Source organism: Lepidochelys olivacea (genome assembly GCF_965140295.1).
Source record: "Lepidochelys olivacea isolate rLepOli2 genome assembly, chromosome: 10".
Lineage (NCBI taxonomy): Eukaryota > Metazoa > Chordata > Testudines > Cheloniidae > Lepidochelys > Lepidochelys olivacea.
Window position 1 is genome coordinate 48,309,138 of NC_140420.1, and position 6,000 is coordinate 48,315,137.

A 6,000-nucleotide genomic window follows, 5' to 3' on the forward strand; every position below is an offset into this window, starting at 1 on the left:
TCAGTTTTAAAATATCTTCCAACATGACTGAACTTGTAGTTCTGAATTAAGAGAGAGACTTCAATGAGGCTCCCTTCTAAAGAGCAGCCCCTGCGAATGGGAGAGGCTTCGCTTCACATCTTTTTACAATGAGTCTGAGCCCAATAAAAGCAGGGAGGGAAGGAATCGATTTCTCTGCATTGGACTGTCCCACCGACTCACTCGTCCCTAAAAACTGGGGTGATTTCCTCTTTTGCCTCGCCCCCTTAGTGCACGGAGTAACCAGGTACCCTCTTTTCTACGTGTTAACTCTGTCCCTGAAAGCATACCAGAGGTTAAGGCTCCACCCCGACTGTAAAGCAAAGCACGACAGCACTAGGGTAAAACAAGGTTTAAGGGAAAATCCACGTGCTGTACTGCAGATTGCACGCACTTTCCACGTTTCAGGACATAGAAGTACAAGGTAGTAAAGACAAACAACACGCACGCAGAGCTCCCTCTCTCTGCGCTCCTCGTGGACTACATAGTACAAGATTTGTAGCTAACCAGTGGGCAGATACATTGTACGATCCACATCCAAAGAGCTTTATAGCCCCCTAAACTGAAATCAACCCAGCAAAAGTCTGCTTGTGACAGAGGCTCATTTATCCAGGGACTGGGGGGAATCACAGCAAGGGAGGAGCTGGTACTCGGTCAAGGCACCGAGATGGTGAAAGCCATCCCCTTTCCCATACGCTGGCTCAAGGAGGGCTGGGGCGGGTGTGCCAAAAACTTTGGGCCACACTCTTTACCTTCAGGATAGATCTCAGAGAAGGGGAAAAGAAAAAAAAACTCTGCCTCCACGAGGCAGTCCAAACGTTCTGGCGCCAGACGGGACTTGGAAAGAACGAAAAGAAATTGGGGAAAGGTGGGGGAGGTTCTCGCATTACCAACCTCTTCCCCCCCGCCCCCGCCCAAACCAAGCTCGAGATTTGTTGCTCCTTGCTCTTAATCTCAGGTTTTCACCTCACGGGCGCACTATGCATTGGAGGGGAAGGGAGATCGGGGGAGGGGGGGGAGACCCGCAAGCGAATGATGTGTAGTATTTCAGATATCCAGCCAGGCAGATTCCGTGCAGTCTCCCACTTAGATCTCCAGAGTAAACCAAGGCTGGATTTCTGCTGTCTCCCGCTCAAAAAAAAAACCCCGTGCGGCACGGGGGAGGAAACAGGGCCGCCGAGTGCTTTTGCTGCCAAGCAATATAAGACCAGAGAGCGCAGCTAGGGTGACTCTCCCGCCTTCTCCTCCCCCAGAAGCTAGAGGAAAAGGGGGCTGGCCTATGAATCCACAGCGGTGAGGGCGAGAGCTCCCTCCGAAAATATCCTAAGCAGCCACCCCTGCCCTTGCCCGGTGGGGAGGGGGGGATTTTATTAGGAAAGAGGCACCTTGGCAGGTGGTCCCCCGCCCCAGCAGGAGGGCTTGTCGGCAGAGGGGGGATTGCCTCTCCCTATTTCTTTGCCGGGCAGATCTGACTGATCTCTGGGCGAATCCTTTTGTCCCTAAGTCCCTCCTAGCATTGACTGCGCAGCTTCACTTCCGGGATGGCTGCGCCCCACGTGGGGCGGATCTATTACACGTGGGGGGGAGGATGGGGGAAGACACCAGACCTGCCTTCTCCCCCTCCCCCATTCTCCCTCCCTTGGAGGCAGAAGGGGGCGGGCCAATGCTTTCATTTCTACCAATCAGCTCCAAGGAGAGGAAAACTTCCCTCTTCCTGATGGAATTAGGCAGTCCTTTACCATTTGGGGCGGGAGACCAACCTGAAAAACAGCCAGGTCTTCTGACAGGCGGGGCGATTTGGGAACCCTAGCCAATAAAGCAGAAGGGGTGGGGCTAATTCTTCTACCCAAGGAGAAGGGCTAATCCCGCCCTATGACTACATAGGGAGGAAGGGGGCGGGGGAAGGACTGTGAGTGTGTGTACTGCGTATTCACTCTATCAGTCTCATGCAGTACGGGCACGCTACGCTGCTTGCATAGCTGAGGTTGCAAATAGCAGCGTTCCTCCAGCACAAAAGGGGGAAAGCGACTCAGACTGGCAGGATTCTGGAGTGGATTCTCTCAGTGGGGTCTCCTCTAGGCTGGAAAGAGAGAAGAGGCAGAATCCCCTCCGCCCTCACCATCCACGCCTTGTAAATTGGAACGTGAACCCTCCTTTGCTTTCCAGCCTGCTGTTCCCGCCCCCTCCAGAGTCCGCCCCAAAACCCAGCCTTGCTGGCGGCCTCACTTTGCTAGCGCTATAACGAGCGCAAGGAAGCCCCTTTCGTCTCTCGGGCCGCGAGACCAGCATGGAGAGGGCCAGCCCGCCACGGTAGCTAACTCCATGCAGATCAGTCCAACACCCTAAATCCTCGTCCCTGTCTCTCTGATAGACGCCCCCTCTGCAGTGTTTCCTTTCCCCAGGTCAGAACCATACCAACTTGACCCCCCCCCATCCCCGACCTTCACAGTTCCTTTGCTTCTTTAAACTATTTTGAGCCGCTCTGCAAAAAAGCGGCAAGGACCACCGGCTTGCGGGAGAAAAGGGGCCTGCGGGGGTAGCCCAACCCCGGAGCTGTCCATCTTTCCCTCCCACCGGCATAGGAGGCGGGGTGGAGACTAGAGATGCAACTCCATGTTTGCAAAGGGAATCAGGTTCAGTCAGCTGGGAGATGAGAGCTCGATGGATCGAGACCAGGAGGAAGGCGGCTGCTTCGGTTTGGGTCGCAAAGTAGGCTCAGTGCACTGCAGGTAGCAAGCGTTCGGTAACGGAACGTTCGCGCGTGAACAGGGGTTCGGCGCTGGAACGTTCATCCGGTGTCTGGCTACTTTGCGTTCGGCAATGGAACGCCACGGCGGCTGCTAGAGGCCCCACTCCATTCAGCGGGGCTCCGGCGAGGATTGTTTTGGTGTGAATTTAAAAATAACAATCACACAGCTGCCGGTTCAGCGAGAGAGAAACTGGAGCTGCAGCCCAGGCCCCCCTGCCGGCAGCTGCCTCTTGGCAGATCTGTTCACACGCCTCCCCCAACAAGTTTTCACGTAAAGAAGCACAAATCTGCGGGTTCCGATTCCGCCCTCTCTGCGAGTACATCCGGCCTTGGGATTTGTAAACTAGATCCACGCTCTGGCAGCGCCTGCAAAGCCCTGCACCGAGCCGTGCTGCAAAAGCCACCCCCGCACCCCAAAAATCTACTCAACAAACTCCTAAACCTTCTCTCGGGACCTTGACCCGCAGCGCAGCTTTGTTTATGCCAAGCAAAATAAGGGGCGGGGGAAGTGAAGTGTCCCTGTTCCTCCTCCTCCTCCTTTCCTCCAAACTGCATGGATCCCAGCGCGATGTTAAACAAACACCACCAGCACGCATACCACCCGGCCAAACGCTTGCTCTTCCTCGGATCTCCGTGAAGGGAGGGGGAGGGAGAGCGAGGGTAAAGCAAAACCCAGGGAAAAACTGTTTTTAATTTCTCCCCTCTTCCTCAACGGATCCGAGTGCTCAGTCCCTCTCCCACCCTGATTACCAACAGCTCCACCTACCACCCCCTTTCTCTCCTCTGGTTCTGGCCCGATTTGAGCCGGGTGATCTTAACACACACCCCCAAAAAACGCCCAATATTTTGGGGACTAAATTGAAAGCAGCTGTTACATACCCTCAAAGCCCAGGCGAGGAGTCCTGAATGGATGGGAACTCCCCCCAAACGGGATTGGCCTCTAGCTGAAACTCGTCACTTCAATCCCACCCATCAGGGGGGGGAAGGCTGGATCCAAACCTGCAACCCTGGACACGCCCTCCCCTCTTCCCCAAAACACGCAGGGCAGGGCTTTGTGCGAAAGTGGAGTTAGGCTGCTGATCGGCCATTTATGTACATCAAACTCACGCCTGCACGTCGGGGACTGAAGTGAGCGTTCACACACTGGAGCTTGCATTAACTCCGGTTTCCATCTGTCTAGCTGCGCTTGAAGCACTTTCTGAACCTACCTGTTACAGTGTTAGGATCACAAAAGCAAAGTTGTGCTGAACGCCACAGCGCCAGTCCTAGGGCCATGGGAGCGGTGCGGTGCGGTTGTGCTAAGACGCCCCCCTTGGCAGCCCCACTCCAGAGCAGGGAACACAGCAGCAGCACAGTAAGTGATTCTTTTCTAATAATAATAATAATAATTAATTAATAGTGTGCCTTGTCCTGGCAGCTCCCATCCAACCATTAACTCCTGTAACACCATCATCCTGCTTGTATAGCGAGTGTCCTCTCTCCAAGGATCTCAGGACAGTTTACCAACATGCAAGATTAACCCTTGCATCAGGTCTTGGCGGTAGGTATTACCCTAATCGTATAAAGAAAAGGAGGACTTGTGGCACCTTAGAGACTAACACGTTTATTTGAGCATAAGCTTTCGTGAGCTACAGCTCACTGCATCGGATGCATTCAGTGGAAAATAGGGAAATTGAGGCACAGAGATTAAGTGATTTGCCTGAGGGCTGTGGCAGAACTCTGATCTTCTGAGTCTCAGTCCTCTACTTTAAGTAGTTATACCAGCTATGCACACTTTATCAAACAGAGAACGTCTAATGGGCGAGAAGGGCAAGACCCCTGTTGGTTGGACCAAGAGCACAGGAATCTCTTTTGGAGGAGCAGTTTAGCAAAGGGGTGAGTGCTAGGAAGGAGCACTCTCTCCCCACTATTGTTGTAGGAATTCTTATTTTTTGTATTATTGTATTGTGTTATTGTAGCACCTAGCAGCCCTAGTCATAGACCAGGACCCCATTGTGCTACGTGCTGTACAAACCCAGAACAAAAAGATAGGCCCTGCCCCAAAGATCTTACAATCTGTATATAAGACAAGAGACAACAGATGGGTACAGGCAGATGGGGGGAGAACAGGGAAACAATGACACATGACTGGCCGTGAACACCAGTAGACACTTGGATCCTGGGAGCTGATGCTCTGTTCTTACAATCTAAGGGAAAATATGGGTGGGATTTAATTATCACGATTAATCACACTGTTAAACAATAATAGAATACCATTTATTTAAATATTTTTGGATGTTTTCTACATTTTCAAATATATTGATTTCAATTACAACATAGAATACAAAGTGTACAGTGCTCACTTTATTTTTGATTACAAATATTTGCACTGTAAAAACAAAATAAATAGTATTTTCAATTCACCTAATATAAGTACTGTGGTGCAGTCTCTTTATCATGAAAGTTGAACTTACAAATTTCAAATTATGTACAAAAAAATAACTGCACTCAAAAATAAAACAATGTAAAACTTTAAGAGCCTACAAGTCCACTCAGTCCTACTCAGCGGCGTATTAAAGCTTAGGCCAACAAATTTGCAGGGGGGGCAAATTTATAATAGCAGCCAGAGGCTGCTTCCCTCGGTGCTGGTTCATGCCCTCCACTCCCGGCCCCACCCCAACTCCACCCCTTCCCCGCCCCCTCCCTGCCCCTATTAGTCCCCTTCCCCAAATCCCTGCCCCGGCCCTGCCGCTTCTCCTGAACGCGCTGCGTTCCCCCCTCTTTCCCCTCCTTCGCAAACCTGTTTCGCGCACAAGCACTGGCAGGGAGCGGGAAGAAGCAGGACCTGGCGGCACGCTCAGGAGAGGAGGCGGAGCGGAGGTGAGCTGGGGCGGGGAGCTGCAGTGGGGGGGGGCGGGGAGCTGCTGTTGGGGGGCGGCAATTATTTCAGTGCCTAGGGGCAGCAAAATCATTAATCCGCCATTGGTCCTACTCCAGCCAATCACGCAAACAAACAAGTTTAGTTTCATTTGCAGGAGATAATGCTGCCTGCTTCTTGTTTACAGGGTCACCTGAAAGTGAGAACAGGCATTTGCATGGCACTGTTGTAACTGGCATTGCAAGATATTTACATGCCAGATGCGCAAAAGATTCATATGTCCCTTCATGCTTCAACCACCATTCCAGGACAGGTTCTGCTCAATAACGATCCAAAGCAGAGTGGACTGACATATGTTCATTTTCATCATCTGGGT

The 6,000-nt window shown here is 51.9% G+C and overlaps 1 protein-coding gene across 2 annotated transcripts in view; it reads right to left on the minus strand.

The window, feature by feature from the left end:
• SIN3A (SIN3 transcription regulator family member A) overlaps nt 1–3,691 on the minus strand; it is a 58,779-nt gene extending 55,088 nt beyond the window's left edge. Inside the window, exon 1 of one of the 2 annotated variants that reach the window (XM_084642153.1) lies at nt 3,647–3,691. The gene's annotated coding sequence lies outside the window, so the exon portion shown is untranslated. The remainder of the gene's footprint in view (nt 1–3,646) is intronic. The other variant, XM_084642154.1, reaches the window with a different exon arrangement.
• Nucleotides 3,692–6,000: the final 2,309 nt, after the last annotated feature.